Source organism: Harpegnathos saltator, unplaced genomic scaffold (genome assembly GCF_003227715.2).
Source record: "Harpegnathos saltator strain DR-91 unplaced genomic scaffold, Hsal_v8.6 scaffold295, whole genome shotgun sequence".
NCBI classification, from domain to species: Eukaryota; Metazoa; Arthropoda; class Insecta; order Hymenoptera; family Formicidae; genus Harpegnathos; species Harpegnathos saltator.
The window spans coordinates 761716-781664 of NW_020230089.1; the positions used below are offsets into that span (position 1 = coordinate 761716).

The 19949-nt window shown below is 49.8% G+C and overlaps 1 protein-coding gene across 1 annotated transcript in view; it reads right to left on the reverse strand.

The window, feature by feature from the left end:
- Positions 1 to 19596, reverse strand: part of Ddr (discoidin domain-containing receptor 2) — a 320014-nt gene extending 300418 nt beyond the window's left edge. The window contains exon 1 of the mRNA XM_019843972.2: positions 18009 to 19596. The gene's annotated coding sequence lies outside the window, so the exon portion shown is untranslated. The remainder of the gene's footprint in view (positions 1 to 18008) is intronic.
- Positions 19597 to 19949: the final 353 nt, after the last annotated feature.

A 19949-nucleotide genomic window follows, 5' to 3' on the forward strand; every position in this document is an offset into this window, starting at 1 on the left:
GTACCGTAACTGCGCAACGCGCGCCACCACATGGTAATGGATTAACTTTAAAAAGAGATCCTCGCGCGTTGTATTTAAGTCGTGCGCGCGCGTGAGAAAGAGAGAGAGAGAGAGAGAGAGGAAAGAAGGAGAGAACGCGACTTTTATTTTAGGAGCCAGCAGCAAGACATACTCGGCAATTAGTGGATTAAAGCGGTTCGTTCCTATTTCCCGGGAAACCCGCGGGAAATCCCACGCAGATATAATGTATATTATTCTCGTATTTATCAGGATCCCCCTCCCCCCTCTCGTCGTACAACGATTCAATCGGCGGTAAGTAAATGAGCGAGCAAGGATGAGAAAGGGTAAGAACAAGACACACGGACAAAGACAGAGAGAGAGAGAAAGAGAGCGAGCGAGAGAGAGAGAGAGAGAGAGAGAGAGAGAGAGAGAGAGAGAGAGAGAGAGAGAGAGAGAAGACAATTGACCGAATCTCGATTAATCCTCCACAGGAGACTCGGGATATACGCGAGTCGGGTTAAAAACGAGAGACCAAGTAAAACCGAAAATCCATCTCTTAAAACTTTCAACTCGCACTTCCGCCGCACGTACGAATCCTCCCTCCCTCGAGTTCCCGCCGCCGCGCCGGACGAACGCGACACGTTCCGCACCGCCGATCCGTTTTTTGCCGTCGCGCTCGCGCGCGCGCGCGCGCGCGAGAGTGAGCGTGAGGGAAAGAAAAAGAAACGGAGAGAAAAAGAGGCGACCGTCGCGCGTTAATTCAACAGCCGTACATCCCCCGCGAAGTAACTGCGATATCGCGGCCGCGCGATTTACGGGCTTATCGATCGAAACGGAAAGCTGTGTGTGCCGGCGCGCTCCGGAGATCGACAAACGAGTACGGATGATGTTCTTTCTTCGCGCCCACGCGCGCCCCGTGATATATCGCTCGCAACAGTCACGATGCCGGCGCCGGGGCCGGGGCGCTTCCTCGGCGCGCGCGCGCCGAGAGAGCTTCGTTAGCGATTGAAGTATCGGCAGGCAGAGGCAGGCAGCGGCAGGCAGCGCTCGCGTACTGTATTATTCACTCGCGTCCCAATCCGGCCGTTGCCTCGAGCCATCGCCGGGCCGGGTACATCGTATCGGGCCGTTTAGCTCGGGTAACCGCGAATCGATATCTGGTTTAATAGCCGACCTGCTGTTTGGTGGCAAAAAGTGGCCACGATTGCGCGGATCCCGCCCTTGGACGATGACGACGTTGTCAACGATGAAGGAGAGAGACGGTGAGAGACAGAGAGGAGGAGAAAGGGATTACAATATTAACGCGTAATATGAATCTGAGCGTAATTTCAGAAAGATCCCGCGCATGAGTGAAGTGACTCTAGTTCTAAGTCGACAGGAAGCTACAAGTCGACAAGTGAGGAGAGAAAAAGCCGAAGCAAAAGTAGCAGCAGAGACAGTGGCTCGGTGTGGAATAATGCACAGATTCCGGATAAATCAGGGAAAAAAGAGCGGGATAGGGAGAAGAGAGGGCGAAATCCACGCGGCGTATCGCGCGTATTCGCCGCGAGCATACGGCGGATTAAGAAATAAATTACCGTCCGAATGCGGAAGCGGCTCCACAAGCAGCAGCAGCACCACCACCAGCACCACCACCACCGCGTGTGATTCTCTCCCGGGAGATTAATCGTCCCCGCGAAAGCGCGCTTAGGCGCGTTCACAGAGCGCGCGTCGTGGCAATTAAGCGCGAGTTAATTTCGCTAAACGACAGCCAGAGTGGCCGCCCCCCGCGTGAACGGGACGGGCTTTTTCGCTCGGCTCGCCAGCACGCAGCTCGGTGAGCTCGCGAAGTGGCCGCCGCGAGGAAGCGAGTAAGCTCCTCTCGGCCGCGCGATCGCAATACGCGCCGCGTAATTAGAAAGACGCCGGTCGTTCACGGCGACGGCGGGGGCGGAGGAAAGATGAGGGAAGATGAGGGGAGGTGCAAGAGGCGGCGGGCGATTCCGAGACGGAAAAGAGTTCGCGGAAATTACATTCCGGTTTCCTTTCCTCGTCGATCCGCGCGATACACGTGGAATTTTCTCATCAGCGTAAATTTACTCGGTCGGACCGCCCGCGCGATCCGACGGCCGCTTCTCCTCCCGTCCCCCTTTGCCCCCCTCGCCGTGCCCTGTGCGGCTCGCTTAACCATAACTCTCGGGCGTGCGAGGAACCGCGTATAAGCTCCGCGTCCGGGCAGCTTTGTTAAGAAAAACAACGTATCGCGCGGTATGAATTTATGGTAAAGGAGAGAAACAATTTTTTACGAGTATCACGCGCGGAAGGAACGCGCCGCGTAGTATTGGATGCATGCAGCGAGTTACACGATGAGCCGTGTAACTCGCAACTTTTTAACGACGCTTAATCCCGCGGCGACGAAGACGTCGACGATCGGCGTCGGCGATAGGCCTGCTCTGTATACAAAACGTACCGCGTATGTATGTTGTGGCCGCACAATGGACAGATACTAGACGCGCGATCGACGCGATCATAATTCCGCGGCCGACTGCGTGTCGGCCGATACGAGCGGTCGTCGACAAAAGGGCGCCGCTGACAAATTAAACGTCAGTGTCGCGCAGCTTGAAAGCCCCGTAGTCAATTATCGGGCATAATGCGGTGGGGCGAAGATGAACGGCTACGCGACCATCAGGCTACTCCCGGCGAATAGAGCGACTTTTCGATCCGTCATTGAGAAACTCTTAGGAAGTCCGCGGCGATTTGTTCGCCGATTTGTGTCGCCAAAGTTCAGCCGCCGCTCAATTGGACACATTGCCCAGCGAATATGTATAATACACAGCTGTCATATCCCATTCAAATTTGATATGTACGATTAATGAATACATTGCTAATGTTTTAGCGCGATGTTCGCTAAACACATTGTCCCTTATGAAAGACAAGCATGCGGATAATGAATATGTCTTAACCCCTTTATATCCCGACAGTACTTAAAACTACTACGCTCTTTATAAACGCTCATATATTTTTGAACATTTTAAAATCATTAAATCGTTATAAAATTAATTTTCCTATTCCTTATGTTTGTAACGTGCCAAAGGTAGTTAATTGCACAACAATTTTATAGAAAAATCTTAGGTAAATTAATTCAGGATATAAAGGGTTAATAACGTATGATGTATAATATGAAATTTATCAAACTGCAAAATGTTGAAAAACGTATGAAATACATTTGAACTGAACGTACGCGGGGAGGACATTGTAATTTTTTGTCCTATAAATTCTCTTTTGCTTTACTGTATAGAGATAGACACTGTCAATAGAGTTGACTTTATCAAGAAACATAATAATGTTTTTAACAAAGGTAGAAAAATTGTTAACGATAGACTTCGGTTCTTGTAATATAAATGGCGTATATGAAACGGAACGATAAGTCAGAATGGAATGTCGATACGTTCCTCGACTATGAGACTCTCTATAGCAATTTTTTCTGTAAAATTCTTGCCGTGTACAATTGGCGAATACTAATTAATAATGTTCCACGGAACGCTTCATTATTATACATTTATTAAAAATATGTATTATTATATATTTAATCGTGTATTAGATGTATACCATATTTATGAATCATCCCTCAGAAAAAGTGCTAAATATAATTGACCAAAGTACTTTGCGTTTCGCCCTCGCAAAAGAGCCGGCCGCGAGCTCGTTGCGCAGCGTTTCCGCCTCTCAACACGTCTGGCAAACGAAAAACGTTCACTCACGTCTCCCGTTCGCAACGTGTTAACCATGTTAAGCGGCTGCCGCTATCATTACGCGCTGGAGCGTCGCCGAAAATCCCACCGGTGATCGCGGTGATTTTTTCGCTGAGGATGAGGCGTACACGCGCGTGTGAGAGTTTAGCTCTCACACACGAGAGCGAGGGAACCTAGCCAGCCAACCAGCCAACCAGCCAGCCGGCCATTTATCCACCTCCAGCCGCGAGAAAGGGGGCGAAACATTTCGAGGCGAAAGCTCGGCGCAACGTTTTTCGCGCTATCATTCATACCGCTGAATCGCAAACGTGCCGTGCACGCGCGCGCGCTATCCGTGCAGAATCTTTATTTGCCCCCGCGATGCGATTTATGCGCGAAACGATAGCGAAGACCCGGGGTCGAATAGAATAGGTCGTTACTGATCGAATGCAACGACGGCCACGGAAATTTATTATAACCCCCTCCCGCGCGCGCGCGCGCGTCGTTTATCGGCCGATACCGCGTGACGCGCGTCGCACGCGCGCCGGCCGAGCGATCAATCACGACGTTACTTCGCTTATCATCACTGCGGAATTGGCGATTCTCGCGCGGTACCACACAATAACCATGCTTAATTCGCAGGTTTCACAACGATCTCACGCGCGCACGCACGTTTCCGTCGATTGACATCTCCTCGTCTTAATAAACACAACGCTCGTCTTCGCGCGTCGCACATCGCCCGAGGGAACCTTCTCGAAGCGGACTCCTGGGACGCCATTCCGGGAGTTATCCGAAATGCCAGATATGCCTTTTTGATTCTCAAGCTGAAACAACGTGATACGTGACGCTCGTACAAAGAAAAAAAAAAAAAGAAAAAACGGAACTTGAAATGAAAAGAGAACGCAAGTTGTACGTCCAGAACGGCATCATCCGCGAAATATCCTCGAATGTGTCTCGTACGAGCGCTTGTTCCGTTTCCGGCCGCGCAAAGAGAGACGGAAGCATTTCAGCGCGAAACACGTTCGCGTTATCTCTTTTATACACCGAGAGAAGAGAATAGTTAACGTTACTGAAATTGTAGTTACCTTTGGCCTCAACTAATCTTCGTGTTGCTCCAACAAAAACGCAGCAGTTGCAGCAGTGCGATGCACATACATGAGAAATTATTATCGCTGACGCTTCTTTATGCGTTTCCGGTCATCTTGAATCCCCACGTCATTTGATATGTTTAAACGTGTTGAACGACGTGAGATTTAAGACGGCGAGAAGAACGTGTAAAGGAAGCTTCTGCCAACCGTACGCCTATGCGTGTAAGATAACGCACTCGAATGTGCAATGTGTAGTGAAACTTGCTGCAAGAACAGCTGCCCCGACTATAATTCTTCCACTATGCGATTATAGTTACAAATACCAAACACTTTTCTCTCGGTGTAGCGAGCCACGTCGCACCCCGCGCCGGTATCAGTCGGCGTGAAATATCTGCGCGTCCCGGACGCGCGGTGCACGTCGGTCCACGAAAAAACGAGGAGAAAACGGAGAACAAACATACGGGAAGAGGCACAAAGAGAAGAAGGGCGGAGGGGAGTGGAGAAGAAGGGAATGCGAAACGGAGAAAGAGCCGCGAAGCTGCACGAAGAGAAGAAGGGAGAAGGAAACGGCAACACACGGAAGCGTGCTCGTGCTCCACTTTCCATGCTGATATGGCATGTCCGCCGTATAAAAAAAAAGGGTGAAAAATAAAAACAGAAAAATGAAAAAAAAAATAACGTGTGCGCAGAGCACTTTGGCCGCGACCAAAACTCTCAAGCGGTTCGCGGCGGATGCCGCGTCCGTTTGGCGTCCGCGTCCACCTCTCTCCCCCCTCTTCTGTTTTTTTATATTTCGTTTTCCGCTACCATTTCGTTTCCGTATCAAATTGGCCGCGACTCCGGCCGTTTATATCACGTTTAATATTGGCTCACGCGCCCGCACGGCGACGTTAAAACGCGATAAAGCACTTGGTGCTCGAGCGTGGCGGTGAACGTTGTAATTTTTCGCCGCTCGCCGCGTAACGCGGCGCAATGAACAGATTAGCGGGGGCGAGAGAGACAAGGAAGGGGCGGAAAAAGCCGGGTTCTGGCCCGCGGCAGCTCATAGACTGACCGATAATCTCATTCCTGCTTGTTCCAGGCCGCGGATTCGCCGCGCTCATAGTTCGTCTGCTCCTTTCTTCACCCTCCCACCTCACGGCCGCGATTCGATATTCGTGTATACGCGAGATTCGTACGCGCACCTCTCGCGGCCTCGTCGTTGTGCACCGCGGTATCCGCGGGAAATCTTCTCACGTGCCAAATCAAGGAACCGAGGAGTGCAGCGTGATACGAAAGTTCGACAAGTTTCGGTCTAACCAGCTAATTTCCGCGGATCGGAATCCCGCGAGCAAAAGTTCCGGCTTATACGGTACTTTTAAAGCTATGATTGTCAGTTTAGCTTATCCAGTTTACCGACCTCGTCAGCTCGTCTCCCCCGTCCCGTTCCCGTCGTTCACTCCTTCGTTCATTCGTTCGTTCGTTCGTTCGTTCGTTCGTCTTCGCCGCCGCTGTTCACGTCCTCCGCTAAACGAGCATATCCCGGGTAACTACTTTCAAACATAAACAATAAGGGATCGCCGGCACGAATTTCTCTTCCAAATTGCACTGCGTTGTTACCCTTGCACGAATTATGTCTTTTTCGCTATCGATCTATCTACACCCTTCTCCGTCCCGCCGTGGGAGCTTCACGCAAGTGACGCGAGTTCGCGGAGAGGTTCGTGTCGAGTCGCTCGCTGAAGAGAGCCGCTTCGCGAATCTCTCGCAAATCGAGTCGCCGAGGCGATCGAATTCAAACGAAGATATTTTCCGTGACTCTCTTACAAGTACCTTCCCAGATTAAAGATTCGATTGCCGAGGAAGATTCGATTGCACGACTTCGGGTTGTACGCGCGCGGTCCGGCTGCTTCCGTGCGAAATGAGGTTTGCGAGTAAAAGTCGCTTGAAGAGTGCGTCAAATAAATTCCTTGCCTTCCTTTCTTCTGCTGCTCTATGCAAGCTCTCTTCGCGAAAACCGATCGTCGTGCAAGATAAAAGTATCATCAATATGTTAGGATATATGTCCAATTAGAGACATTTTTATTTTGGTTTTGAAATATCGATACTTTTTAACCTGCAACATTTCCTGTCAAATACCGGCAGATGAGTGCAGAAGTGTTGATGGGTTTCCCAAAAACATCGCGACTGACGCAATTTGATTCACACATATGCAGACGTATGTATTATATAATATGCCAAAGACGATAGAAAACAATGACGATTACTTGGTAGAACGAGAATCGATCGTTTTCCACAAAATTACTTTAATCCATTTCCCCGTCGGGAAGCCCATCAAAACTTTCGCACTTACCTAATATTCCTTTCCAGTGGAAACGATTAACACATTGTGAACACATTCCGACGCAGAAGCATTGGAAGACGGAGGCTCGACGACCGTTCGGATCCGTCCAGGACGAAACCGGCCTTAACCGGCGCGAAGGACGAGACGATCGCGCTCGGGACATACGGCGGTAACTACGTCGCAACTTCAGCAACGCGGAGAAGAACGACATGGCGGTTACCGTTCACGTCGGCTTACGATAAACGTACCGTACTCGACCCCCAAATGAAGCGAGCGAGCGTTAGCGCAAGAGCGCGTACGGCAAAGGAGCGAGCCGGACGAGAAAAGCGCTTATCCTGCGCGGTGATCCTGGTCGCACGTGACAAGGAGACTCCCGTTGGTCGCGTTGCGGTCGCAATTTCCAAACTCGCGCGCGACTATCCCACACGCTGCAGAGGCAGAGACAATGAGGCAGACAGAGAGAGAAAGAGAGAGAGAGAAAGGGGGAGAGGGGGGAGAGGGAGGAGAGAGAGAGAGAGAGAGAGGAGTCCCTTATTTAGGAGGAAGTGCTGTCCCTTCCCACGAGGGCATCAATTTCTCGAGCACGCGCTACGTAACCCGCAACGTTTACGCGGAAATTCCGTGCGGCGCTTTGCCGGCTAACTTGTCCCCGGGAGCCTGTAAGAGGCAACTCAATTCTTGCGCGATCCTCGCCCTCCTTCTCCTCTCTTTCTTTCTCACTCTTTCGTTCTCCCGTTCTCGCTCTCCTCCTTCTCTTACTCTCTTTCCCCCACCTCGCATTAATTTACTTCCCCAATATCTGCTTTATTACGGCGCGTCGATAATGATATAGGCCGGTCGGCGTCGTTATCGATTATTTTATTGCCGTTGATTAAACGCGCAGCCTTGCGAGCAATATTAGATCGTTATTCACCGGCCGGTCGACCGAACTACACGTCGTATCCAGATTTTCCGCGCGCGTCGTTGAATTAAATTCCGACTCACGAATAGTTTTTGCACCGCCCGCCGCTCTCCTGTCCCCTTCTTGCGCTAACCTGAGCGTCTCACTCGCTCGTTCGCTCTCGGAGGACCGATTGAATAAATGATTCCTCGGGATTAAAATGAATCCGCGGGATTGCGTAATGTAATCCAATGCGATTACACCGGAATTTCGGCACGCGCGCGACGCGGACTCGTTATTCTCGCTCCCCTCCGGCGCCCCTGAAAATTTAAATACTTTTCCCTTTATTAAAATACATAAATAATTGCGCGAATCGCGGCCGCGCCGAGATTGCGAACATGAATAGACAAACGTAGAGGGGGACAAGAATAACCGCCATCGCCCGGTGCCACTCGCACGCGAAACTTCCGCTAAAACGTGATCCCGGAATGTACGGAGACGCGGCGCATCACTCGCGCGTGAATATCGCGGCCGAACTTCGCCGACGAACTTGTCCGCTGGGGCTTACATCGACACTGTCAATTTTCACCGGTGAGAAAGCCTTTCTCTTTTGAGCGGCGCGGCGCGGCGCGGCACGCCGCGCACGGCTTCTGTGTCTGCCGTACTCCGACTCCGGCAACGAAGATATTGGCGCGGCTCCTAGCCGGTTACAACGGAACTCACCGTGGGGTTGCACGCCACATGGCCTCCGGCGCTATTGCGGGAATACTTAAAAGGGGGTGGCCTAAAGTATGCGCGTTCCTGCTCGGGGGGTTAACACACACGAGCTGTTGCGACGACGACGTCGTCGGTCCCATCTCGTGTACGAATTTCCAACAACGCTCGAATCTCCTTTCTGCCTTGTCTTTCGTCTCGATGTCAGAAAGAAAAGCGCGTAAGAGGTGAAACACGTCGGTGCAATCGTGTGTTCACACACGCCGATTCCTCTCCACGACTTGGCGGAATTACAATCTCTTTTGTGCGCGTCGATCTTTAATATTAAAAGTCACGGATAATTAACCCGAGGACGGCTTCATCGAGGAACGAGAGAAAGGGAGAAAGAAAGAAAGAGAGACGGAGAGAGACAAAGAAAGAAAGAGAAAGGGAGACACACACACAGAGAGAGAGAGAGAGAGAGAGAGAGAGAGAGAGAGAGAGAAGAGAGAGACAGACACAGAGAACAGACAGCCTCCGCAAGCGCCGCGCAAAAGTTACACCTCGCGCGCGGCACTCACACGCCGAGTTAACTTAATCCCGAAAGTTAAATTAACGGTAAGTCAGTTCTTAAGCCGTTGGTGGCGCGTTGTCCTAGACATATAACAAAGGATGTCCGCGGAACATATGTTCGAAGTTCGAAATGAATTATGTGAGCAGATTAACTCATGTGCGTTATGAACAGCCGCGGAGCTGGCTCGACGTTGTTCATAAAAGTATTAAAGGATTACTTCTTTTTTCTGCTTTTTCGCCTTTATCGTTAAGAATAATTCGTCTCACCGACGGAATGATACTTTCAAAGTTCGTGATAACGATTATATGCGCCTGTCGACTCAACACGTGTAAAATTTCCGATTTATGCAAGTTTTCGCCTAAAAGAAAAAGATAGGAAATTGAGATAAACGTCTCACTCAATAACCAAGTAACTTCCTCGTGAAAATAAATTAATAAATGGATAATATACACGTTAAGCTAAATACACAATGTGAATTTTGTTGAAAAACTTACACGTTTGGGGGGTTTGTGTTTCTCATATATGAAAAGAGATTTTTATTTACTTATAATATTACCTCCAAAATACCTAAAGTATCTCTTAACGACACTTCAGTGTATAGTGTTCTGAGAAACAATTGCGCAAATCTAACAAGCAGACATCCGATATTAACAATCAATTTCTAAGGTGTCGACGAGTAACAGCATTTATGGCTGGCAAATTTGATCGGAAATTTGTTAAAACCGATATATAAAATTCAGAGTAAGAGTACACGTTCAAGATAAATATCGGATCTTTATCAGTTGATTCACTTATCAAGATTAACGTGTGAAAATTGTCTCAAATTGAGGCACTGTCACTAACAGGGACATTCACCTCGCAATACAAACGAAGGGCATGAAAAGTGCGCCGGTCGATATCTAAACGATTTAATTTCCCAGTCGCGATAAGCAGCGCCGATACGCAAGATTAAATCCAACTGTGCTTTCAAAACGCACAAGGCGGCGCGACCGTAAGAGTCGCTCTCACGGAAAAAGGTTTCTTTCGATTTTCGTCACCTCTCTCGCGAATAGCCGACCTTTAGCTTTGATTACTGTTTTAAGCACTCGACTACTTTTCCTAGGCCGTTATACGCCATGCTCGCAACAGAAACCCAACCTAACGAGATCCGGCAGAGCGTATAAGGAACTTAATGCAGGCACGAAGTGGTGTAAAAAGAAGAGAAAGAGAAAGAAGAAAAAAGAAGCATGTGGGGAGGGCGGAAACAGACGGTATTCTCATCGACCTCGCAGCGTGAGAGAGCTTCGCGCGAGAACTTGCCGACCTCGGAAAATGCCGAAAGTTTGATCGGCTTCGGGAATCCATATCGGGAAATATTCTAAAACAATACTCGCGTCACGAAATTTCACTCTACACACACATGTGTGTACATTCACAGCGGCGAAAAAAAGAGCGAGACGAAATTTTACTGTCCGACGCATTTTCAGCTGGAAATTCGAGCTTCGTTTCGCGAAGCCGCGCGAACGATTTTACTTATTAATGTGCACTCCGATTGCAGATGGATAAGTACGCCACGATCTTGATATCGGTTTGCTATTATCTCAACCGTTCATCAACCTTCATCAACCGGCGCTCTGCATTCTTCACGTTGTATAATCTGCGTAATTATTGTAAGCCGTGTTACCTGATTATTTCATCACTCGTGGAGCAACTCGCGGCGAACGAGGTATTACAATTGCATGTTTCATCACGTCGTTACAAACGCCGTGAATTATGTATCCCACCGAGACTTGCAAATTAGAAAGAAACAAGATTGCTGATGCGATTACACAGATAGATTGATAGATAGGTAAATTTATCACGCGTTCTAAAATCCCATTCAAGCGTAGAGGAAGTGCTCAAGCGAGGGTTATATTTTTCACTCGGAATCGTCACCGTTACCCACATAAAAAGTACTCAAATGCGACATAAATTCCAACTAGAAATCACAAATTTGTTCACAAAATTGCTTATCCGACTACAATACCAATTAGGAACATAATTCTTTTTTATCCTCAAAAAGATTCTCTGTTTAGAATTGAAAAAAGAACACAGGAAATTTGCGTTTTTTCAGCCGGTAACATCGATATACTTTTATGGTCTCAAACAAGAAATTCCGTTTTTATACCAACTATTGTATTCAATAGAATAAAAACTAGAAGAAAAAACAAAATTCTAATGAAAAATAGAGGACAGAAGAAATATTGCGAAAGATCTGGGTTGAAATCGCATTAATACGAGTATTACCTGAGGAAAATGTACAAATTGCATTAAATACTAAAACAATGTTACAAATGTTACAAATATTAAAATTAATTAAAATTATATTTAAATTTAATATTTAATAATTTAACATTTAAAAATTATATTATATATTTCTTTCTTTCTCTCTCTCTCTCTCTCTCTCTCTCTCTCTCTTTACAATATTTTTGTAAGTGAATCCTATACCTATATTGTAATATAAAACACTCTAGAAATAGTAAACGACAAAAAAATTTGAATAATTATAAAATTTGAGTAATTATGTAATAAAAACTCAAACGTGCATATTTTTAGAGAAATATTACAATGATTCCGATCATATTTTTGTATGATCCAAAGTTATAAAAATAACGTCATTTTTACATTTTCTTCGTTTCTAACTTGAATTGTAGATTTCGGGAAATCGGATCAAATTTCAATTAGATGACAATAAATTTCCTACGGGGACGAAAAAAAAAATTCGCAAGTTTCGGCGAAACGCATTCGCGAATTCTCCCGATAACGATTGCTATTACCCCGATATTTCCACGTCCAACCGCATTGCGCTATAAAACATTCTCACACTAGCGCACGTCTTTCTTCTCGCACTCGAGACAATGTGCGCAACACAAACGCGGCGGGTATCATTTCTGGCTGGTCCGTGCGAGGATACGTTTGCACCGATACGAATGTCTGCGTGCGGCAAGCAAATGGAAATTTTAAGTGCACTCGTCGTCGAAACATACACAGCTTGGACGCGCTGGTTGCCGTCGGTATGACCGGCTGTAAATGCGAGCGTCTACCCTACAATGGCGGCACGCTAATGGCATCAACCGCGACAAAAGTCTCTCCCCTCGAGCGGTGCGCGAATGTCGGCGAAGCTGCGAGCGAGCGCAATTCGGGATCGCACAAAATTGCGGGAAAAGAAAATTCCTTGCCGGCTCCGCGTCGGCCTAATAAAAACGTCGCGCGAAAATGCCATTCCATTGCGACGGGGGGGGGGGGGTCCCTCCTATGCAAATGGGTAGTCGGGACGCGCGACGTCGGGGTAACGGGTGCCGGGAGGTCGTCGACGGAGCGGCGGGTTGGTTGGAGGGGGGTTACCGTCGCGAGAAATTTTCGCGATATTGGTATTCGCGCCGAGTTCAACATTGAAAATATGAAATTGTTTCGTGGATGGCTAGCGAATGGCTGTGCGCGCGCGCGCGCGCGCGCGCGATGAAATTTCAAAGCGGAGAATGTACGCGAGCGCGGCAATTACAGGCGAATTAAGCATGGCTCCGCGCGGCCGGCGAATAAATTCACATTTCGCCCTGGCGGAAAACGCGGCGGAGGAATTCACAACTTCGCATTCCATCCTCCTGATGTACGGAATGCGATTAATTTTCCATAGATACGACGGCTTTTCTCGCATTTGATGCTCGTTCTTACGAAAACGGCGACGTTGTTCACCGAAATATTCCCTTTCATCCCGAAACACCCCCTTCTCAGACCCTTTTGAGAATCCCAAGCGTAGCCTCTCGCGAAGCCTTGCATAATGCGAGGGGATGATAAGGCGTGAGAAATATCCGCTTCGCGATCGCGCGTCCGTAGCACGTAGAAGTCGGTCGGCCCGGTCAGGCTGCCGTCCGGTCGTAATTAATAAGTCTTAAGCGAAGAATATCGGACGAAGCGCGCGGATTAATTAATCACGGCCTCGCGGTTTTGTAACTCATCAGTTTCGCGAGTAACGCCTCTCTCGACGCTCTCGCTCGATACTCTCGCGCCGCGAGAGCGTACACATGCACGCCGTGTAAAAATTCCTATCGCGACTGCTGCCCGTGCGCACCCCCGCTCTCTCGCCGCTGCGCGCGTACAAAAAACATGGGAAATATGTTAAAATTTATGAGATTTAGATTCGGGTCAAGACGAGCTAAGGACGATATTTCAGCGAGAATCGGCGGCGAAGTTATTGACACGGGCGTTCTAATTCCGCGTCGTTCTAAAACTCGATTAATAGAGAGCGAAGAAGAGAGTAAGCGAGTGGGAAAATGTGTATGTAAGAGAGAGAGAGAGAGAGAGAGAGAGTCGCGTGGGTGCTCCGGCGGTTGCGCTCGAAGGCGGGGTGGATGCAGTTTAACATCTTCTTATCTAGAATTTTTCAATCTCGCGAACCACTTGCGCGAGAAGTACGGCTCACGATAGCGGAAAATGAATGCCTCGCTGGCATAAGTGTATTCTCGTGTAGCAAAGACGCGAGGGTGTTAGTCACTCGGCCTCACGTGACTGCGAACTTACATGTCGGCCGCCGCCGCCCTATCTGGAATCTTTCAATTTCTCATACTTTCGTTTTACGTGCGAGGATCGAATCGCAGTTACCGATCGCTCAAGAATCGAACGAACGAGCGAGAGCAAGGGAGGCGGTCGGGCGCCGAACGCCTGTACGCAGAATTCGAAGCCGGGCCGCTCTCGATAACGGGGCGCTTTTGTATCTGTAGTCGCTGGCGTCGGCGAGATACGAAAAGAGTAACGTCGATGTAACCGCGGAAATCTGAAGGACCCGCGGGCCGCAATATGTCCGAGATAAGCGTAACGCGCGGCGATATTTATGACGCCGAAACAGAGAAGGGACGGGAGGAGCAGCCTCTCGTAATCGCGATGGCACCGCCTTAAAATCGCACAGATTCCGCGCGAGTGCGAGCGCAATCTCAGTTCTCGTTACACCGACGCGCTAATCTTCCGGTTATTTTCACGGAAGGCGACGGGGCGGGGGGGAAGAGGGAGACCGCAATTTTGAAATACCGCCGCGTATATTTTGCGCGTTATGCGCATATTAAGTCCATCGCGCCATATAAAAGCATCATTACTGTAATATTTAGTAAATGGACGCGCGTACAAGCCAAACAACAACGGAAACTCCCTCCCTCTCCCCTCTTCTTCCTCACCGATAAGCTGATCATCAATTTACTCGTATTACGTCAATTACAAAATTGCTTGTAGAAGTTAATTAATGTAGTTCGGCATAGGTAAATCCTGCAAATGAAATTTAATAATGCACTATACATAATATATACGTGCACGCCTATTGCGGATAATTCCAGTTGATATTAATATAATTATTTTCAAAGTACTTCACAGAATACACGGTAAATAGATATCTCCCCTTCCCGCCCTTTGCCCCTCTCTCTCTCTCTCTCTCTCTCTCTCTCTCTCTCTCTCTCTCTCTCCCTCTCTCTCTCTCTCTCTCTTTCTCTCTCTCTCGCTGAATGTTTCAAACATAAAATTTAACTAGAAACGAGTCGGTAGTAGTACGAAATGTGGTGGAACGTCTCTCCCGTGAAACTCACGCGTTTTTTAGAATATGTAATGGGAGAGGTGACGGCTCTCCCTTTGTCGCCAAAGTAAACGTCGACTACTGCTAATTGCGGGATCACGTGCCCCGAGGTCGAGCGCGGACTATAGTCGCGATAAGGTCCCCCACTCGCCTGACCTTAACGAGACCTCCGGACGAACAAACCCGCACGGTCATGCATGCCGACTGAAATGAAAAAAAAAAATGCACCCGCGGTTGTAATCGACATCGCGCAAGCGAAACTAAACGGTACAGTCGAGCCGGCCGAATTGCCTCGTGCCTAATTCCGAGGCAAAGTAACATGGAAACCACAGTGGGAAAATATCGACAGTTCAACACCTTCTCCCACCATCATTCGCCGATATATAAAGCCATTAAAAAGAAAAGAAAAACCGGAGTTAACCGAGAGAAATTCTTAATATGATCGTGCGCAAGACAACCGGCGATTAGCCTGCCGACGGCTCATTACGATGGGGAGGCGTTTAATCAAACGATACTAGAGAAAGAGAAAGAGAGAGAGAGAGAGAGAGAGAGAGAGGATTATTTTTACACGACTCCGCGGTATATATCCCCCACATTCCCGTCGGGCAGTCGTGCAAACGAGACCGAAATAACCCCTCACTAAAAAGATCGCGAAGGAAGGACCCTTTTTCCCCAGGCTCTTTCTTCTCTCGTCGCTTGATAGCCCGGTTTTAATTCTCCTCGCCTTCTCCCCTTCCCTAAACCCTTCCGCCCCCCTCGCTGCCTCGTCGCCCGCACAGGCGAGTATAGTAATGACGGGCATTAACCAATTAGCGCCAGCTATCCACCTCATCTTTCTCCACCCGTGGGCTTTCTCTCGCTTTATCTCGCTCTGTCTCTCTCTCTCTCTCTCGCTCTGTCTCTCTCTCTCTCTCTCTCTCTCTCTCTCTCTCTCTCTCTCTCTCTCTTCTAAACGGCCCGCGGAAAGACGCTCCAAAACGGCCGACTATTTTCAGGCGCCATGTGCCGACGAAATATACGCGGGACTCCCTCCCATCCCTCGCGCCGAGGTTTCTGCGAGCCTTTAAAGCGCGCCGCGGCCGGATATTATTTCTCCGCGCGGTGCGACCGCGCCTTTTTGCAGCTTCGCGACGACCGAGGAGCGGTGTCCTTTTGCGGACGCAATTAATCCTTAGGCAGTTTAAACTAACGCAACCTAACCTGACCTAACCTGACCTGACCTAACCTACCCCACCTCTTCGCCTTTGTCCGGAACGTTTCAAATATCGCGAAACATCGCGCTTGCCGGACTCTCTCTCTCTCTCTCTCTCTCTCTCTCTCTCTCTTTCTCACACATACACACACACGGGGGGAGTTTTGTTGTGTTTATTCGCGCACGCAAATATAGTTGAAGTTTATATTCACAACCGGTTGCCATCTCGCATGTGTACACGCTATACATTCGCGATTAATTGATATCGCCTGAGCGACGCGACAATTGGGGACAATTTTCCAGAGAAGCATCTCTTAACGTTGAATGCACCGCACGAGAGAGGAAGCCGCGATTCTGTCGATCAAACTTTCGCGCTAATTTTTACACGACGACGAGAGTCCGGCGCATGAATATCAGATGAACGAAAGAAAATGTGGAACTGCGGCAAACTCGTCCGCCATTCGCCATAATTTGGCTTCGGGACGCGTCGAGTAATCATGAGATGTGGAAATAGCGGCGCTGTTAATATTGCAGCGACAATCATGACAAGTCGTGTCGTCCACGCTGGACGACGATTATTCACCGGAACAGTCGCCACGCGAAATTCAACATGTATGCCGGCGTACGTGTCGCGGTCGTGCCGTTTTTCCTCATCTCCAAGAGCGGGATTATCGATTGGAAGAGATCGAGATAAAAGAAATGCGCGCGCGACGCGATGAGCACGGCGGGAGGAGGGAGGGTTAAAAGGCAAATACTTGACGAGAACGGGAGAGCGCACTCGCTCGTGCGCCGAAAATATGCGCGAGATCGCCGGCGAGATCGCATGCAGATCGACTCGAAGGAGGATTACGTGGCTCGTGATTAAAAGCAACAGCTGAAGTAACGAGCTAAAAATGTCCTTATGGCGCGGCTCAAAGCGCGCTCGGCGACTTTGAGACGCTTCTGTCTTGCTTCATATAACCGGATAGTTAAATATTCATGCACACCCATATACAGTGACGCGCATAAATTGAATATTTATAGACGATGCGCGCGCGCGCGCGCAGGCGAGAGGGCCCGAAAAACTGTATCAGTATATCCCGCGGTGCGCTCCATACACCTTTCACATCCGCCGAAAAGTTATATCGTCCTACTGCCCCCCCCCCCTCGCACTCGCTCCGCGAGCAAATGACGAATCGCGACCGGAAAAGTGTATTTCATGATTTGACGCGAGTCATTACACGGTACATGGCGAACGGATTGTCCTCGCAAAGTGCCCGCGTTTTTCAGCGTTTTCGCGATATGGGGGAGGGGGAGGAGGACAAAAAAGAGACAGCGCCAGGAAAAGAGCGGTGTCAAAAAGAATGGAATTTTACCGCAAACATGTGTATACATACACGCGCACACGCACAATATGCGCATACTGTCGGTCACGGGACGGGGCGGGGCGGCGGCCGCGTTTGTCTCGTATGATGAATGTACAACGCTTTTCTAGCTTACATTAACCTAATTTCCAGCGCGCGCTCCCCTTTATCCTGGATTACAAAAATACGTCCTCGTGTCTCGATGATGCGTAATACGCACGACGCGCGTATTTCGCCCTGGGTCATTTGTTTCCGCGCACGCGGCACAAATTCAATTTGCAACGGAGTGGAGTGAATTTAAAGTAACAGATAACGGTGTTAATCAAGATTTGAGGGCGCTTTAACAAAAAGAAAAGAGGAGAGAAAGGGAGAAGGAAGATAAAATATCACCCGGGCCGAGAGCCTCCCACGCTGGGCAAAGTAAACGACCACGGGGCTGTGTGCATGTGTATCACTCAGATAAAATAGTTTTATAAATTCCCTAATTCGCGCCGATGAAACTCCGTCGATTTCGCGCTCTCACTCTCGGGACTGACTCGCGGCAGAGAGAGAGAGAGAGAGAGAGCATCAGCGAGCCAGTCGTTTTCGCGGACTCATCGCTTGGTAAATGTCGCATAAGTATCGTGCTTAATTACTCACCAGCAGTGCAGCAACAGCGGCCCCCCACACGTCGGGTCCGTAGGCCCATCCGACGGTCGCAGGCAGGCTCCGGAAGGTCGCAGCGGGCTGAAGAAAGCGCTTACTCTTGAACACACACACTGACACTCGCGATAACCTCGGCGGAAGACCGGGAGGTCGGGCGAGGAGCAGGTGGAAGTGCCCCGGTGTGCCGACGCGAAAGTTACGTTAGGCTAGGTCACGTCAACGGCAGATCACGTCGAAGACGATCTATCCATGCATCTGTCTCTCTCTATGTCTCTCTCTCTCTCTCTCTCTCTCTCTCTCTCTGTCCCGTTGCGCGCACAGCCCGAGTTCGTGTTCGTTCCACGCGAGAGGACGTCGCCCGCGCGCGAATTACGGACGTCTCGACGACGACGCGACACGGGGAGAGGAGGGAACGTCGTAGGCTGCCAAGAGCATCCAACTACAGCCGACGACGGCGGCGGTGATGACGAAGACGATGCGTTCGTATGGCCGTTCGCACGTATGCAGGTCGATGCACACTTCGGCCGCGGCCGATCGCCGGCGCGCAAAATGGCGTGTTCGAATTGCGCGATCGTCTTTGAAAGAGTACGCGTGCGGCCGCGTCGAGTTCGACTCGCGGACTCGGGTGACCTTCCCCTACGTTGGCAATCTCGCGGCCCGAGGACGAGAAAGACGAGGACGACGACGCGCGATGTTCTCTCCCGGATGGAAAACGATCCACCGTTATCGGATTTTGCACTCGCTCTCTCTCTCTCTCTCTCTCTTTCTCTTTTCCTCTAGTTCTCTGTCTCTATCTTGAGGCGCGTCCAACACACGTTTCACACGGAAAATATCGAGCGGTGACGACGAAGAGGAGGAGCTGCGTTGTTGCCGACAACTTCGCCGCGCTCCTCCATTTAAAACGATAAATGACACTAGTTTGTAGACGAACGCGTAGCCTCGGTTACGGTGAACGACACGCAAGCGAGCGAGCGAGCGATTACGTTAACCTTGTTGCCGCTGTACCGTCGTCGTCGCGCGTCGATCGTCTTGTACGTCGGCGAATAACTGATAATGATCGAAGCGCGCCTTGCCATCGGTCTCCATGCTCCGCTTTTCCGATTTACTGTAACGTATTTTCCCTACCGTGTCGCGTTTGTCTCCCCGACGAAGCCGTCTCTCGTCGTGCCTTTCAAGTGAAGACGACAGCCAACGCGGACTTGTCTTGTCCCGAACGACGCGATTCGAAGCTAACGTCACGCTGATCTGTCTCTATCTCTCCCCCTCTCTTTCTCTCTTTCTCGAAAGAGAACGGCGCTATGGCGACAACGTGAGGAGAAACTTACCGACGCACTTTTCTCCCGCAGACTCCGCTCGTCGGAGGTTCATTTGTCAACATGACACCGGCGATACGCGAGGCACACGCGCTTAGGGCGACAGCACGACGACAACGTGCCCCGCCGCACACGTTTTCGCGTGGTAGTCTGGCGTATGCGCGCTCTCGCGCACACAGAGCGGCGCGCGGCGGACTCGCGAGAGAGAGAGGGCGGCGCACGACCCTGGCCGATGCGCGGTTCGAGTACGACTGAGCGAGCGAGCCGACTCGAGCGCGGCGAACCGAAAGCCACGAGCCGCGCCAGCCGACCGGCGACGACGGACCAATCAGCGCTGTCCTCTCCTCGCGAGCAGACGGATACTCAATGATTGACCATATGCTCCTCTCTACTTGCTGCGTACCCCTCGCACGCCACGGTGAGGAGAGGCAGAGAGATAGAAAGATAGAGAGAATGAAGCGAGCTCCCGTAGAGGGAAGGAAGGGGCGAGAGGTGAGTAAAAAGCTCTCACGCAAAAAGATGAATGAATCGGCCGCGTCATGTTCTAAGAATGAAATAACGTCTTCAGCCGGGGTGTCTATACGGACACAAACACAAACACAAGGCGCCCAATGCGAGAGAG